Genomic DNA, 13,626 nt, shown 5'->3' on the forward strand with positions numbered 1-13,626 from the left:
TATAAAACGGGATACAATTATTTTGGAAACATACCAAATTTGAAAGGCAATTGAGAAATGGCTCACTTCCTGAACTTGGCGCACAAAAAAGCCTACAGCACCTGGTATTCCCAGGCGGTCTCCCATCCAGGTACTAACTAGGCCCAACACTGCTTAGCTTCCGAGATCAGACGAGATCGGGCGCATTCAGTGTGGTGTGGCGGTAGGCTCTGGGCCTAGTGAGTTTTGTACTTTTAAGCATCTAGTCAGCTAGACCTTGCAGTTTTGAAAGGCAATTGAGAAATGGCTCACTTCCTGAACTTGGAGCACAAAAAAGCCTACAGCACCTGGTATTCCCAGGCGGTCTCCCATCCAGGTACTAACTAGGCCCGACACTGCTTAGCTTCCGAGATCAGACCAGATCGGGCGCATTCAGTGTGGTGTGGCTGTAGGCTCTGGGCATTGTGAGTTTTGTACTTTTAAGCATCTAGTCGGCTAGACCTTGCAGTTTTGAAAGGCAATTGAGAAATGGCTCACTTCCTGAACTTGGAGTACAAAAAAGCCTACAGCACCTGGTATTCCCAGGCGGTCTCCCATCCAGGTACTAACTAGGCCCGACACTGCTTAGCTTCTGAGATGAGACGAGATCGGGCGCATTCAGTGTGGCGTGGCCGTAGGCTCTCAGCCTAGTGAGTTTTGTACTTTTAAGCATCTAGTCGGCTAGACCTTGCAGTTTTGAAAGGCAATTGAGAAATGGCTCACTTCCTGAACTTGGAGCACAAAAAAGCCTACAGCACCTGGTATTCCCAGGCGGTCTCCCAACCAGGTACTAACTAGGCCTGACACTACTTAACTTCCGAGATCAGACGACATCGGGTGCATTCAGTGTGGTGTGACCGTAGGCTCTAGGAATGCTAAGAATATTACTCTTATGCATTTGCATTTAGTAAGCTAAGCCATGCAGCCACTTGCAACATGATACCACGCTCATCGCTCGATCAGGCTCGATCAGGCGAGATATATAAGACTGGTGGGCCCATTCAGGACTCCTATGTCTGGTAGGATAACTTTAATTCATCCATCCTGTGTCTGTTGCAGGGAGGTGGAGAGAACAATCAACACAATAATGGTTTTCTTTCATGCCTCTTGAAGGACTCAATATTCTCTGTACTGCATTACATGTGAAAGTGGATTTATTACCCATGAACACACTACCTGTATGCTAATTCTATGTAAAAAGGTAGCTCCAGCCCTCATGATGTTGTCCAACATTTCCGCTATAAAACGGGATACAATTATTTTGGAAACATACCAAATTTGAAAGGCAATTGAGAAATGGCTCACTTCCTGAACTTGGCGCACAAAAAAGCCTACAGCACCTGGTATTCCCAGGCGGTCTCCCATCCAGGTACTAACTAGGCCCAACACTGCTTAGCTTCCGAGATCAGACGAGATCGGGCGCATTCAGTGTGGTGTGGCGGTAGGCTCTGGGCCTAGTGAGTTTTGTACTTTTAAGCATCTAGTCAGCTAGACCTTGCAGTTTTGAAAGGCAATTGAGAAATGGCTCACTTCCTGAACTTGGAGCACAAAAAAGCCTACAGCACCTGGTATTCCCAGGCGGTCTCCCATCCAGGTACTAACTAGGCCCGACACTGCTTAGCTTCCGAGATCAGACCAGATCGGGCGCATTCAGTGTGGTGTGGCTGTAGGCTCTGGGCATTGTGAGTTTTGTACTTTTAAGCATCTAGTCGGCTAGACCTTGCAGTTTTGAAAGGCAATTGAGAAATGGCTCACTTCCTGAACTTGGAGTACAAAAAAGCCTACAGCACCTGGTATTCCCAGGCGGTCTCCCATCCAGGTACTAACTAGGCCCGACACTGCTTAGCTTCTGAGATGAGACGAGATCGGGCGCATTCAGTGTGGCGTGGCCGTAGGCTCTCAGCCTAGTGAGTTTTGTACTTTTAAGCATCTAGTCGGCTAGACCTTGCAGTTTTGAAAGGCAATTGAGAAATGGCTCACTTCCTGAACTTGGAGCACAAAAAAGCCTACAGCACCTGGTATTCCCAGGCGGTCTCCCAACCAGGTACTAACTAGGCCTGACACTACTTAACTTCCGAGATCAGACGACATCGGGTGCATTCAGTGTGGTGTGACCGTAGGCTCTAGGAATGCTAAGAATATTACTCTTATGCATTTTCATTTAGTAAGCTAAGCCATGCAGCCACTTGCAACATGATACCACGCTCATCGCTCGATCAGGCTCGATCAGGCGAGATATATAAGACTGGTGGGCCCATTCAGGACTCCTATGTCTGGTAGGATAACTTTAATTCATCCATCCTGTGTCTGTTGCAGGGAGGTGGAGAGAACAATCAACACAATAATGGTTTTCTTTCATGCCTCTTGAAGGACTCAATATTCTCTGTACTGCATTACATGTGAAAGTGGATTTATTACCCATGAACACACTACCTGTATGCTAATTCTATGTAAAAAGGTAACTCCAGCCCTCATGATGTTGTCCAACATTTCCGCTATAAAACGGGATACAATTATTTTGGAAACATACCAAATTTGAAAAGTAATTGAGAAGTTGCGCAATTACTAATCATGGAGCCAAAATAGCCTACAGCACCTGGTATTGCCAGGCGGTATCCCATCCAGGTACTAACTAAGCCTGACATTGCTTAGCTTCGGAGATCAGACGAGATTGGGCGCATTCAGTGTGGTGTGGCCGTAGGCTCTGGGCCTAGTGAGTTTTGTACTTTTAAGCATCTAGTCGGCTAGACCTTGCAGTTTTGAAAGGCAATTGAGAAAGGGCTCACTTCCTGAACTTGGAGCACAAAAAAGCCTACAGCACCTGGTATTCCCAGGCAGTCTCCCATCCAGGTACTAACTAGGCCTAACACTGCTTAACTTCCGAGATCAGACGAGATCGGGTGCATTCAGTGTGGTGTGGCCGTAGGCTATAGGAATGCTAAGAATATTACTCTTATGCATTTGCATTTAGTAAGCTAAGCCATGCAGCCACTTGCAACATGATACCACGCTCATCGCTCGATCAGGCTCGATCAGGCGAGATATATAAGACTGGTGGGCCCATTCAGGACTCCTATGTCTGGTAGGATAACTTTAATTCATCCATCCTGTGTCTGTTGCAGGGAGGTGGAGAGAACAATCAACACAATAATGGTTTTCTTTCATGCCTCTTGAAGGACTCAATATTCTCTGTACTGCATTACATGTGAAAGTCGATTTATTACCCATGAACACACTACCTGTATGCTAATTCTATGTAAAAAGGTAGCTCCAGCCCTCATGATGTTGTCCAACATTTCTGCTATAAAACAGGATACAATTATTTTGGAAACATACCAAATTTGAAAAATAATTGAGAAGTTGCTCACTTCCTGAACTTGGAGTACAAAAAAAGCCTACAGCACCTGGTATTCCCAGGCGGTCTCCCATCCAGGTACTAACTAGGCCCGACACTGCTTAGCTTCTGAGATCAGGCGCATTCAGTGTGGTGTGGCCGTAGGCTCTGGGCCTAGTGAGTTTTGTACTTTTAAGCATCTAGTCGGCTAGACCTTGCAGTTTTGAAAGGCAATTGAGAAATGGCTCACTTCCTGAACTTGGAGCACAAAAAAGCCTACAGCACCTGGTATTCCCAGGCGGTCTCCCATCCAGGTACTAACTAGGCCCGACACTGCTTAGCTTCCGAGATTAGACGAGATCGGGCGCAATCAGTGTGGTGTGGCCGTAGGCTCTGGGCCTAGTGAGTTTTGTACTTTTAAGCATCTAGTCAGCTAGACCTTGCAGTTTTGAAAGGCAATTGAGAAATGGCTCACTTCCTGAACTTGGAGCACAAAAAAGCCTACAGCACCTGGTATTCCCAGGCGGTCTCCCATCCAGGTACTAACGAGGCCCGACACTGCTTAGCTTCCGATATCAGACGAGATCGGGCGCATTCAGTGTGGTGTGGCCGTAGGCTCTGGGCCTTGTGAGTTTTGTACTTTTAAGCATCTAGTCGGCTAGACCTTGCAGTTTTGAAAGGCAATTGAGAAATGGCTCACTTCCTGAACTTGGAGCACAAAAAAGCCTACAGCACCTGGTATTCCCACGCGGTCTCCCATCCAGGTACTAACGAGGCCCGACACTGCTTAGCTTCCGATCGGGCGCATTCAGTGTGGTGTGGCCGTAGGCTCTGGGCCTTGTGAGTTTTGTACTTTTAAGCATCTAGTCGGCTAGACCTTGCAGTTTTGAAAGGCAATTGAGAAATGGCTCACTTCCTGAACTTGGAGTACAAAAAAAGCCTACAGCACCTGGTATTCCCAGGTGGTCTCCCATCCAGGTACTAACTAGGCCCGACACTGCTTAGCTTCTGAGATCAGATGAGATCGGGCGCATTTAGTGTGGTGTGGCCGTAGTCTCTGGGCCTAGTGAGTTTTGTACTTTTAAGCATCTAGTCGGCTAGACCTTGCAGTTTTGAAAGGCAATTGAGAAAGGGCTCACTTCCTGAACTTGGAGCACAAAAAAGCCTACAGCACCTGGTATTCCCAGGCGGTCTCCCATCCAGGTACTAACTAGGCCTAACACTGCTTAACTTCCGAGATCAGACGAGATCGGGTGCATTCAGTGTGGTGTGGCCGTAGGCTCTAGGAATGCTAAGAATATTACTCTTATGCATTTGCATTTAGTAAGCTAAGCCATGCAGCCACTTGCAACATGATACCACGCTCATCGCTCGATCAGGCTCGATCAGGCGAGATATATAAGACTGGTGGGCCCATTCAGGACTCCTATGTCTGGTAGGATAACTTTAATTCATCCATCCTGTGTCTGTTGCAGGGAGGTGGAGAGAACAATCAATCCAATAATGGCTTTCTTTCATGCCTCTTGAAGGACTCAATATTCTCTGTACTGCATTACATGTGAAAGTCGATTTATTACCCATGAACACACTACCTGTATGCTAATTCTATGTAAATAGGTAGCTCCAGCCCTCATGATGTTGTCCAACATTTCCGCTATAAAACGGGATACAATTATTTTGGAAACATACCAAATTTGAAAGGCAATTGAGAAATGGCTCACTTCCTGAACTTGCCGCACAAAAAAGCCTACAGCACCTGGTATTCCCAGGCGGTCTCCCATCCAGGTACTAACTAGGCCCAACACTGCTTAGCTTCCGAGATCAGACGAGATCAGGCGCATTCAGTGTGGTGTGGCCGTAGGCTCTGGGCCTAGTGAGTTTTGTACTTTTAAGCATCTAGTCAGCTAGACCTTGCAGTTTTGAAAGGCAATTGAGAAATGGCTCACTTCCTGAACTTGGAGCACAAAAAAAGCCTACAGCACCTGGTATTCCCAGGCGGTCTCCCATCCAGTTACTAACTAGGCCCGACACTGCTTAGCTTCCGAGATCAGACCAGATCGGGCGCATTCAGTGTGGTGTGGCTGTAGGCTCTGGGCATTGTGAGTTTTGTACTTTTAAGCATCTAGTCGACTAGACCTTGCAGTTTTGAAAGGCAATTGAGAAATGGCTCATTTCCTGAACTTGGAGTACAAAAAAGCCTACAGCACCTGGTATTCCCAGGCGGTCTCCCATCCAGGTACTAACTAGGCCCGACACTGCTTAGCTTCTGAGATGAGACGAGATCGGGCGCATTCAGTGTGGCGTGGCCGTAGGCTCTCAGCCTAGTGAGTTTTGTACTTTTAAGCATCTAGTCGGCTAGACCTTGCAGTTTTGAAAGGCAATTGAGAAATGGCTCACTTCCTGAACTTGGAGCACAAAAAAGCCTACAGCACCTGGTATTCCCAGGCGGTCTCCCAACCAGGTACTAACTAGGCCTGACACTACTTAACTTCCGAGATCAGACGACATCGGGTGCATTCAGTGTGGTGTGACCGTAGGCTCTAGGAATGCTAAGAATATTACTCTTATGCATTTGCATTTAGTAAGCTAAGCCATGCAGCCACTTGCAACATGATACCACGCTCATCGCTCGATCAGGCTCGATCAGGCGAGATATATAAGACTGGTGGGCCCATTCAGGACTCCTATGTCTGGTAGGATAACTTTAATTCATCCATCCTGTGTCTGTTGCAGGGAGGTGGAGAGAACAATCAACACAATAATGGTTTTCTTTCATGCCTCTTGAAGGACTCAATATTCTCTGTACTGCATTACATGTGAAAGTGGATTTATTACCCATGAACACACTACCTGTATGCTAATTCTATGTAAAAAGGTAGCTCCAGCCCTCATGATGTTGTCCAACATTTCCGCTATAAAACGGGATACAATTATTTTGGAAACATACCAAATTTGAAAAGTAATTGAGAAGTTGCGCAATTACTAATCATGGAGCCAAAATAGCCTACAGCACCTGGTATTGCCAGGCGGTAACCCATCCAGGTACTAACTAAGCCTGACATTGCTTAGCTTCGGAGATCAGACGAGATTGGGCGCATTCAGTGTGGTGTGGCCGTAGGCTCTGGGCCTAGTGAGTTTTGTACTTTTAAGCATCTAGTCGGCTAGACCTTGCAGTTTTGAAAGGCAATTGAGAAATGGCTCACTTCCTGAACTTGGAGTACAAAAAAGCCTACAGCACCTGGTATTCCCAGGCGGTCTCCCATCCAGGTACTAACTAGGCCCGACCCTGTTTAGCTTCCGAGATCTGACGCATTCAGTGTGGTGTGGCCGTAGGCTCTGGGCCTAGTGAGTTTTGTACTTTTAAGCATCTAGTCGGCTAGACCTTGCAGTTTTGAAAGGCAATTGAGAAATGGCTCACTTCCTGAACTTGGAGCACAAAAAAGCCTACAGCACCTGGTATTCCCAGGCGGTCTCCCATCCATGTACTAACTAGGCCCGACACTGCTTAGCTTCCGAGATCAGACGAGATCGGGCACATTCAGTGTGGTGTGGCCGTAGGCTCTGGACCTAGTGAGTTTTGTACTTTTAAGTATCTAGTCAGCTAGACCTTGCAGTTTTGAAAGGCAATTGAGAAATGGCTCATTTCCTGAACTTGGAGCACAAAAAAGCCTACAGCACCTGGTATTCCCAGGCAGCCTCCCATCCAGGTACTAACTAGGCCCGACACTGCTTAGCTTCCGAGATCGGGCGCATTCAGTGTGGTGTGGCTGTAGACTCTGGGCTTAGTGAGTTTTGTACTTTTAAGCATCTAGTCGGCTAGACCTTGGAGTTTTGAAAGGCAATTGAGAAATGGCTCACTTCCTGAACTTGGAGCACAAAAAAGCCTACAGCACCTGGTATTCCCAGGTGTTCTCCCATCCAGGTACTAACTAGGGCCGACACTGCTTAGCTTCCGATATCAGACGAGATCGGGCGCATTCAGTGTGGTGTGGCCGTAGGCTCTGGGACTTGTGAGTTTTGTACTTTTAAGCATCTAGTCGGCTAGACCTTGCAGTTTTGAAAGGCAATTGAGAAATGGCTCACTTCCTGAACTTGGAGTACAAAAAAGCCTACAACACCTGGTATTCCCAGGCGGTCTCCCATCCAGGTACTAACTAGGCCCGACACTGCTTAGCTTCTGAGATCAGGCGCATTCAGTGTGGCGTGGCCGTAGGCTTTGGGCCTAGTGAGTTTTGTACTTTTAAGCATCTAGTCGGCTAGACCTTGCAGTTTTGAAAGGCAATTGAGAATTGGCTCACTTCCTGAACTTGGAGCACAAAAAAGCCTACAGCACCTGGTATTCCCAGGCGGTCTCCCATCCAGGTACTAACTAGGCCTGACACTGCTTAACTATCGGGTGCATTCAGTGTGGTGTGGCCGTAGGCTCTAGGAATGCTAAGAATATTACTCTTATGCATTTGCATTTAGTAAGCTAAGCCATGCAGCCACTTGCAACATGATACCACGCTCATCGCTCGATCAGGCGAGATATATAAGACTGGTGGGCCCATTCAGGACTCCTATGTCTGGTAGGATAGCTTTAATTCATCCATCCTGTGTCTGTTGCAGGGAGGTGGAGAGAACAATCAACACAATAATGGTTTTCTTTCATGCCTCTTGAAGGACTCAATATTCTCTGTACTGCATTACATGTGAAAGTCGATTTATTACCCATGAACACACTACCTGTATGCTAATTCTATGTAAAAAGGTAACTCCAGCCCTCATGATGTTGTCCAACATTTCCGCTATAAAACGGGATACAATTATTTTGGAAACATACCAAATTTGAAAAGTAATTGAGAAGTTGCGCAATTACTAATCATGGAGCACAAAATAGCCTACAGCACCTGGTATTGCCAGGCGGTATCCCATCCAGGTACTAACTAGGCCTGACATTGCTTAGCTTCGGAGATCAGACGAGATTGGGCGCATTCAGTGTGGTGTGGCCGTAGGCTCTAGGCCTAGTGAGTTTTGTACTTTTAAGCATCTAGTCGGCTAGACCTTGCAGTTTTGAAAGGCAATTGAGAAATGGCTCACTTCCTGAACTTGGAGCACAAAAAAGCCTAGAGCACCTGGTATTCCCAGGCGGTCTCCCATCCAGGTACTAACTAGGCCCGACACTGCTTAGCTTCCGAGATCAGACGAGATCGGGTGCATTCAGTGCGGTGTGGCCGTAGATTCTGGGCCTAGTGAGTTTTGTACTTTTAAGCATCTAGTCAGCTAGACCTTGCAGTTTTGAAAGGCAATTGAGAAATGGCTCACTTCCTGAACTTGGAGCACAAAAAAGCCTACAGCACCTGGTATTCCCAGGCGGTCTCCCATCCAGGTACTAACTAGGCCCGAAACTGCTTAGCTTCCGAGATCAGATGAGATCGGGCACATTCAGTGTGGTGTGGCCGTAGGCTCTGGGCCTTGTGAGTTTTGTACTTTTAAGCATCTAGTCGGCTAGACCTTGCAGTTTTGAAAGGCAATTGAGAAATGGCTCACTTCCTGAACTTGGAGCACAAAAAAGCCTACAGCACCTGGTATTCCCAGGCGGTCTCCCATCCAGGTACTAACTAGGCCCGAAACTGCTTAGCTTCCGACATCAGACGAGATCGGGCGCATTCAGTGTGGTGTGGCCGTAGGCTCTGGGACTTGTGAGTTTTGTACTTTTAAGCATCTAGTCGGCTAGACCTTGCAGTTTTGAAAGGCAATTGAGAAATGGCTCACTTCCTGAACTTGGAGTACAAAAAAGCCTACAGCACCTGGTATTCCCAGGCGGTCTCCCATCCAGGTACTAACTAGGCCCGACACTGCTTAGCTTCTGAGATCAGGCGCATTCAGTGTGGCGTGCCCGTAGGCTTTGGGCCTAGTGAGTTTTGTACTTTTAAGCATCTAGTCGGCTAGACCTTGCAGTTTTGAAAGGCAATTGAGAAATGGCTCACTTCCTGAACTTGGAGCACAAAAAAGCCTACAGCACCTGGTATTCCCAGGCAGTCTCCCATCCAGGTACTAACTAGGCCTGACACTGCTTAGCTTCCGAGATCAGACGATAGGCCTGACACTGCTTAGCTTCCGAGATCAGACGCATTCAGTGTGGTGTGGCCATAGGCTCTAGAAATGCTAAGAATATTACTCTTATGCATTTGCATTTAGTAAGCTAAGCCATGCAGCCACTTGCAACATGACACCACGCTCATCGCTCGATCAGCGCTCGATCAGGCGAGATATATAAGACTGGTGGGCCCATTCAGGACTCCTATGTCTGGTAGGATAACTTTAATCCATCCATCCTGTTTCTGTTGCAGGGAGGTGGAGGGAACAATCAACACAATAATGGCTTTCTTTCATGCCTCTTGAAGGACTCAATATTCTCTGTACTGCATTACATGTGAAAGTCAATTTATTACCCATGAACACACTAGCTGTATGCTAATTCTATGTAAATAGGTAGCTCCAGCCCTCATGATGTTGTCCAACATTTCCGCTATAAAACGGGATACAATTATTTTGGAAACATACCAAATTTGAAAAGTAATTGAGAAGTTGCGCAATTACTAATCATGGAGCACAAAATAGCCTACAGCACCTGGTATTTCCAGGCCGTCTCCCATACAGGTACTAACTAGGCCCGACACTGCTTAGCTTCTAAGATCAGACGAGATCGGCGCATTCAGTGTGGTGTGGCCGCAGGCTCTAGAAATGCTAAGAATATTACTCTTATGCATTTGCATTTAGTAAGCTAAGCCATGCAGCCACTTGCAATATGTTACCACGCTCATCGCTCGATCAGCGCTCGATCAGGCGAGATATATAAGACTGGTGGGCCCATTCAGGACTCCTATGTCTGGTAGGATAACTTTAATCCATCCATCCTGTTTCTGTTGCAGGGAGGTGGAGAGAACAATCAATACAATAATGGCTTTCTTTCATGCCTCTTGAAGGACTCAATATTCTCTGTACTGCATTACATGTGAAAGTCGATTTATTACCCATGAACACACTACCTGTATGCTAATTCTATGTAAATAGGTAGCTCCAGCCCTCATGATGTTGTCCAACATTTCCGCTATAAAACGGGATACAATTATTTTGGAAACATACCAAATTTGAAAGGCAATTGAGAAATGGCTCACTTCCTGAACTTGGCGCACAAAAAAGCCTACAGCACCTGGTATTCCCAGGCAGTCTCCCATCCAGGTACTAACTAGGCCCAACACTGCTTAGCTTCCGAGATCAGACGCATTCAGTGTGGTGTGGCCGTAGGCTCTGGGCCTAGTGAGTTTTGTACTTTTAAGCATCTAGTCAGCTAGACCTTGCAGTTTTGAAAGGCAATTGAGAAATGGCTCACTTCCTGAACTTGGAGCACAAAAAAGCCTACAGCACCTGGTATTCCCAGGCGGTCTCCCATCCAGGTACTAACTAGGCCCGACACTGCTTAGCTTCCGAGATCAGACCAGATCGGGCGCATTCAGTGTGGTGTGGCTGTAGGCTCTGGGCATTGTGAGTTTTGTACTTTTAAGCATCTAGTCGGCTAGACCTTGCAGTTTTGAAAGGCAATTGAGAAATGGCTCACTTCCTGAACTTGGAGTACAAAAAAGCCTACAGCACCTGGTATTCCCAGGCGGTCTCCCATCCAGGTACTAACTAGGCCCGACACTGCTTAGCTTCTGAGATGAGACCAGATCGGGCGCATTCAGTGTGGCGTGGCCGTAGGCTCTCAGCCTAGTGAGTTTTGTACTTTTAAGCATCTAGTCGGCTAGACCTTGCAGTTTTGAAAGGCAATTGAGAAATGGCTCACTTCCTGAACTTGGAGCACAAAAAAGCCTACAGCACCTGGTATTCCCAGGCGGTCTCCCAACCAGGTACTAACTAGGCCTGACACTACTTAACTTCCGAGATCAGACGAGATCGGGTGCATTCAGTGTGGTGTGACCGTAGGCTCTAGGAATGCTAAGAATATTACTCTTATGCATTTGCATTTAGTAAGCTAAGCCATGCAGCCACTTGCAACATGATACCACGCTCATCGCTCGATCAGGCTCGATCAGGCGAGATATATAAGACTGGTGGGCCCATTCAGGACTCCTATGTCTGGTAGGATAACTTTAATTCATCCATCCTGTGTCTGTTGCAGGGAGGTGGAGAGAAAAATCAACACAATAATGGTTTTCTTTCATGCCTCTTGAAGGACTCAATATTCTCTGTACTGCATTACATGTGAAAGTGGATTTATTACCCATGAACACACTACCTGTATGCTAATTCTATGTAAAAAGGTAACTCCAGCCCTCATGATGTTGTCCAACATTTCCGCTATAAAACGGGAGACAATTATTTTGGAAACATACCAAATTTGAAAAGTAATTGAGAAGTTGCGCAATTACTAATCATGGAGCACAAAATAGCCTACAGCACCTGGTATTGCCAGGCGGTATCCCATCCAGGTACTAACTAGGCCTGACATTGCTTAGCTTCGGAGATCAGACGAGATTGGGCGCATTCAGTGTGGTGTGGCCGTAGGCTCTGGGCCTAGTGAGTTTTGTACTTTTAAGCATCTAGTCGGCTAGACCTTGCAGTTTTGAAAGGCAATTGAGAAATGGCTCACTTCCTGAACTTGGAGCACAAAAAAGCCTAGAGCACCTGGTATTCCCAGGCGGTCTCCCATCCAGGTACTAACTAGGCCCGACACTGCTTAGCTTCCGAGATCAGACGAGATCGGGTGCATTCAGTGCGGTGTGGCCGTAGATTCTGGGCCTAGTGAGTTTTGTACTTTTAAGCATCTAGTCAGCTAGACCTTGCAGTTTTGAAAGGCAATTGAGAAATGGCTCACTTCCTGAACTTGGAGCACAAAAAAGCCTACAGCACCTGGTATTCCCAGGCGGTCTCCCATCCAGGTACTAACTAGGCCCGAAACTGCTTAGCTTCCGAGATCAGATGAGATCGGGCGCATTCAGTGTGGTGTGGCCGTAGGCTCTGGGCCTTGTGAGTTTTGTACTTTTAAGCATCTAGTCGGCTAGACCTTGCAGTTTTGAAAGGCAATTGAGAAATGGCTCACTTCCTGAACTTGGAGCACAAAAAAGCCTACAGCACCTGGTATTCCCAGGCGGTCTCCCATCCAGGTACTAACTAGGCCCGAAACTGCTTAGCTTCCGACATCAGACGAGATCGGGCGCATTCAGTGTGGTGTGGCCGTAGGCTCTGGGACTTGTGAGTTTTGTACTTTTAAGCATCTAGTCGGCTAGACCTTGCAGTTTTGAAAGGCAATTGAGAAATGGCTCACTTCCTGAACTTGGAGTACAAAAAAGCCTACAGCACCTGGTATTCCCAGGCGGTCTCCCATCCAGGTACTAACTAGGCCCGACACTGCTTAGCTTCTGAGATCAGGCGCATTCAGTGTGGCGTGCCCGTAGGCTTTGGGCCTAGTGAGTTTTGTACTTTTAAGCATCTAGTCGGCTAGACCTTGCAGTTTTGAAAGGCAATTGAGAAATGGCTCACTTCCTGAACTTGGAGCACAAAAAAGCCTACAGCACCTGGTATTCCCAGGCAGTCTCCCATCCAGGTACTAACTAGGCCTGACACTGCTTAGCTTCCGAGATCAGACGATAGGCCTGACACTGCTTAGCTTCCGAGATCAGACGCATTCAGTGTGGTGTGGCCATAGGCTCTAGAAATGCTAAGAATATTACTCTTATGCATTTGCATTTAGTAAGCTAAGCCATGCAGCCACTTGCAACATGACACCACGCTCATCGCTCGATCAGCGCTCGATCAGGCGAGATATATAAGACTGGTGGGCCCATTCAGGACTCCTATGTCTGGTAGGATAACTTTAATCCATCCATCCTGTTTCTGTTGCAGGGAGGTGGAGGGAACAATCAACACAATAATGGCTTTCTTTCATGCCTCTTGAAGGACTCAATATTCTCTGTACTGCATTACATGTGAAAGTCAATTTATTACCCATGAACACACTAGCTGTATGCTAATTCTATGTAAATAGGTAGCTCCAGCCCTCATGATGTTGTCCAACATTTCCGCTATAAAACGGGATACAATTATTTTGGAAACATACCAAATTTGAAAAGTAATTGAGAAGTTGCGCAATTACTAATCATGGAGCACAAAATAGCCTACAGCACCTGGTATTTCCAGGCCGTCTCCCATACAGGTACTAACTAGGCCCGACACTGCTTAGCTTCTAAGATCAGACGAGATCGGCGCATTCAGTGTGGTGTGGCCGCAGGCTC

At 46.9% G+C, this 13,626-nt stretch overlaps 20 non-coding genes and 25 pseudogenes across 20 annotated transcripts; all 45 read right to left on the reverse strand.

The window, feature by feature from the left end:
- Window positions 1-89: 89 nt before the first annotated feature.
- LOC138462926 (5S ribosomal RNA) lies at window positions 90-208 on the reverse strand. Its single transcript, XR_011265513.1, has one exon. It is a non-coding gene; the product is annotated as a 5S ribosomal RNA (ribosomal RNA).
- Window positions 209-314: 106 nt separating this feature from the next.
- Window positions 315-433, reverse strand: LOC138463816 (5S ribosomal RNA). The gene has a single exon (XR_011266401.1). It is a non-coding gene; the product is annotated as a 5S ribosomal RNA (ribosomal RNA).
- A 106-nt stretch (window positions 434-539) lies between these two features.
- Window positions 540-658, reverse strand: LOC138455751 (5S ribosomal RNA; annotated as a pseudogene).
- A 106-nt stretch (window positions 659-764) lies between these two features.
- LOC138455642 (5S ribosomal RNA) lies at window positions 765-883 on the reverse strand (annotated as a pseudogene).
- A 463-nt stretch (window positions 884-1,346) lies between these two features.
- Window positions 1,347-1,465, reverse strand: LOC138462927 (5S ribosomal RNA). The gene has a single exon (XR_011265514.1). It is a non-coding gene; the product is annotated as a 5S ribosomal RNA (ribosomal RNA).
- A 106-nt stretch (window positions 1,466-1,571) lies between these two features.
- LOC138463818 (5S ribosomal RNA) lies at window positions 1,572-1,690 on the reverse strand. Its single transcript, XR_011266403.1, has one exon. It is a non-coding gene; the product is annotated as a 5S ribosomal RNA (ribosomal RNA).
- A 106-nt stretch (window positions 1,691-1,796) lies between these two features.
- LOC138455752 (5S ribosomal RNA) lies at window positions 1,797-1,915 on the reverse strand (annotated as a pseudogene).
- A 106-nt stretch (window positions 1,916-2,021) lies between these two features.
- Window positions 2,022-2,140, reverse strand: LOC138455643 (5S ribosomal RNA; annotated as a pseudogene).
- A 462-nt stretch (window positions 2,141-2,602) lies between these two features.
- Window positions 2,603-2,721, reverse strand: LOC138459268 (5S ribosomal RNA; annotated as a pseudogene).
- Window positions 2,722-2,827: 106 nt separating this feature from the next.
- On the reverse strand, window positions 2,828-2,946 carry LOC138462856 (5S ribosomal RNA). Its single transcript, XR_011265445.1, has one exon. It is a non-coding gene; the product is annotated as a 5S ribosomal RNA (ribosomal RNA).
- Window positions 2,947-3,410: 464 nt separating this feature from the next.
- Window positions 3,411-3,519, reverse strand: LOC138455887 (5S ribosomal RNA; annotated as a pseudogene).
- A 106-nt stretch (window positions 3,520-3,625) lies between these two features.
- Window positions 3,626-3,744, reverse strand: LOC138465060 (5S ribosomal RNA). Its single transcript, XR_011267635.1, has one exon. It is a non-coding gene; the product is annotated as a 5S ribosomal RNA (ribosomal RNA).
- Window positions 3,745-3,850: 106 nt separating this feature from the next.
- On the reverse strand, window positions 3,851-3,969 carry LOC138465253 (5S ribosomal RNA). The gene has a single exon (XR_011267828.1). It is a non-coding gene; the product is annotated as a 5S ribosomal RNA (ribosomal RNA).
- A 106-nt stretch (window positions 3,970-4,075) lies between these two features.
- LOC138457542 (5S ribosomal RNA) lies at window positions 4,076-4,182 on the reverse strand (annotated as a pseudogene).
- A 107-nt stretch (window positions 4,183-4,289) lies between these two features.
- LOC138454757 (5S ribosomal RNA) lies at window positions 4,290-4,408 on the reverse strand. Its single transcript, XR_011261419.1, has one exon. It is a non-coding gene; the product is annotated as a 5S ribosomal RNA (ribosomal RNA).
- A 106-nt stretch (window positions 4,409-4,514) lies between these two features.
- On the reverse strand, window positions 4,515-4,633 carry LOC138457568 (5S ribosomal RNA). Its single transcript, XR_011262264.1, has one exon. It is a non-coding gene; the product is annotated as a 5S ribosomal RNA (ribosomal RNA).
- A 463-nt stretch (window positions 4,634-5,096) lies between these two features.
- LOC138461063 (5S ribosomal RNA) lies at window positions 5,097-5,215 on the reverse strand. Its single transcript, XR_011263704.1, has one exon. It is a non-coding gene; the product is annotated as a 5S ribosomal RNA (ribosomal RNA).
- A 107-nt stretch (window positions 5,216-5,322) lies between these two features.
- Window positions 5,323-5,441, reverse strand: LOC138454915 (5S ribosomal RNA). The gene has a single exon (XR_011261572.1). It is a non-coding gene; the product is annotated as a 5S ribosomal RNA (ribosomal RNA).
- Window positions 5,442-5,547: 106 nt separating this feature from the next.
- LOC138455753 (5S ribosomal RNA) lies at window positions 5,548-5,666 on the reverse strand (annotated as a pseudogene).
- A 106-nt stretch (window positions 5,667-5,772) lies between these two features.
- On the reverse strand, window positions 5,773-5,891 carry LOC138455644 (5S ribosomal RNA; annotated as a pseudogene).
- A 462-nt stretch (window positions 5,892-6,353) lies between these two features.
- Window positions 6,354-6,472, reverse strand: LOC138459134 (5S ribosomal RNA; annotated as a pseudogene).
- A 106-nt stretch (window positions 6,473-6,578) lies between these two features.
- LOC138459093 (5S ribosomal RNA) lies at window positions 6,579-6,687 on the reverse strand (annotated as a pseudogene).
- Window positions 6,688-6,793: 106 nt separating this feature from the next.
- Window positions 6,794-6,912, reverse strand: LOC138463861 (5S ribosomal RNA). The gene has a single exon (XR_011266446.1). It is a non-coding gene; the product is annotated as a 5S ribosomal RNA (ribosomal RNA).
- A 106-nt stretch (window positions 6,913-7,018) lies between these two features.
- On the reverse strand, window positions 7,019-7,127 carry LOC138457648 (5S ribosomal RNA; annotated as a pseudogene).
- A 106-nt stretch (window positions 7,128-7,233) lies between these two features.
- On the reverse strand, window positions 7,234-7,352 carry LOC138455648 (5S ribosomal RNA; annotated as a pseudogene).
- Window positions 7,353-7,458: 106 nt separating this feature from the next.
- On the reverse strand, window positions 7,459-7,567 carry LOC138456455 (5S ribosomal RNA; annotated as a pseudogene).
- A 106-nt stretch (window positions 7,568-7,673) lies between these two features.
- On the reverse strand, window positions 7,674-7,776 carry LOC138459522 (5S ribosomal RNA; annotated as a pseudogene).
- Window positions 7,777-8,229: 453 nt separating this feature from the next.
- Window positions 8,230-8,348, reverse strand: LOC138458739 (5S ribosomal RNA; annotated as a pseudogene).
- Window positions 8,349-8,454: 106 nt separating this feature from the next.
- On the reverse strand, window positions 8,455-8,573 carry LOC138454583 (5S ribosomal RNA). Its single transcript, XR_011261253.1, has one exon. It is a non-coding gene; the product is annotated as a 5S ribosomal RNA (ribosomal RNA).
- Window positions 8,574-8,679: 106 nt separating this feature from the next.
- Window positions 8,680-8,798, reverse strand: LOC138464269 (5S ribosomal RNA). Its single transcript, XR_011266850.1, has one exon. It is a non-coding gene; the product is annotated as a 5S ribosomal RNA (ribosomal RNA).
- A 106-nt stretch (window positions 8,799-8,904) lies between these two features.
- LOC138454909 (5S ribosomal RNA) lies at window positions 8,905-9,023 on the reverse strand. Its single transcript, XR_011261566.1, has one exon. It is a non-coding gene; the product is annotated as a 5S ribosomal RNA (ribosomal RNA).
- Window positions 9,024-9,129: 106 nt separating this feature from the next.
- On the reverse strand, window positions 9,130-9,238 carry LOC138457572 (5S ribosomal RNA; annotated as a pseudogene).
- A 106-nt stretch (window positions 9,239-9,344) lies between these two features.
- LOC138459027 (5S ribosomal RNA) lies at window positions 9,345-9,489 on the reverse strand (annotated as a pseudogene).
- A 464-nt stretch (window positions 9,490-9,953) lies between these two features.
- On the reverse strand, window positions 9,954-10,071 carry LOC138458996 (5S ribosomal RNA; annotated as a pseudogene).
- Window positions 10,072-10,535: 464 nt separating this feature from the next.
- On the reverse strand, window positions 10,536-10,644 carry LOC138457785 (5S ribosomal RNA; annotated as a pseudogene).
- A 106-nt stretch (window positions 10,645-10,750) lies between these two features.
- On the reverse strand, window positions 10,751-10,869 carry LOC138463819 (5S ribosomal RNA). Its single transcript, XR_011266404.1, has one exon. It is a non-coding gene; the product is annotated as a 5S ribosomal RNA (ribosomal RNA).
- Window positions 10,870-10,975: 106 nt separating this feature from the next.
- Window positions 10,976-11,094, reverse strand: LOC138456251 (5S ribosomal RNA; annotated as a pseudogene).
- A 106-nt stretch (window positions 11,095-11,200) lies between these two features.
- Window positions 11,201-11,319, reverse strand: LOC138453867 (5S ribosomal RNA). The gene has a single exon (XR_011260569.1). It is a non-coding gene; the product is annotated as a 5S ribosomal RNA (ribosomal RNA).
- A 463-nt stretch (window positions 11,320-11,782) lies between these two features.
- LOC138458740 (5S ribosomal RNA) lies at window positions 11,783-11,901 on the reverse strand (annotated as a pseudogene).
- A 106-nt stretch (window positions 11,902-12,007) lies between these two features.
- Window positions 12,008-12,126, reverse strand: LOC138454584 (5S ribosomal RNA). The gene has a single exon (XR_011261254.1). It is a non-coding gene; the product is annotated as a 5S ribosomal RNA (ribosomal RNA).
- Window positions 12,127-12,232: 106 nt separating this feature from the next.
- LOC138462738 (5S ribosomal RNA) lies at window positions 12,233-12,351 on the reverse strand. Its single transcript, XR_011265331.1, has one exon. It is a non-coding gene; the product is annotated as a 5S ribosomal RNA (ribosomal RNA).
- A 106-nt stretch (window positions 12,352-12,457) lies between these two features.
- LOC138454910 (5S ribosomal RNA) lies at window positions 12,458-12,576 on the reverse strand. Its single transcript, XR_011261567.1, has one exon. It is a non-coding gene; the product is annotated as a 5S ribosomal RNA (ribosomal RNA).
- A 106-nt stretch (window positions 12,577-12,682) lies between these two features.
- Window positions 12,683-12,791, reverse strand: LOC138457573 (5S ribosomal RNA; annotated as a pseudogene).
- A 106-nt stretch (window positions 12,792-12,897) lies between these two features.
- Window positions 12,898-13,042, reverse strand: LOC138459028 (5S ribosomal RNA; annotated as a pseudogene).
- A 464-nt stretch (window positions 13,043-13,506) lies between these two features.
- LOC138458997 (5S ribosomal RNA) lies at window positions 13,507-13,624 on the reverse strand (annotated as a pseudogene).
- Between the last annotated feature and the right edge of the window lie 2 nt (window positions 13,625-13,626).

The sequence above is a fragment of the Ambystoma mexicanum genome, chromosome 4p (assembly GCF_040938575.1).
Source record: "Ambystoma mexicanum isolate Mex_15411 chromosome 4p, UKY_AmexF1_1, whole genome shotgun sequence".
Taxonomy (NCBI): Eukaryota; Metazoa; Chordata; class Amphibia; order Caudata; family Ambystomatidae; genus Ambystoma; species Ambystoma mexicanum.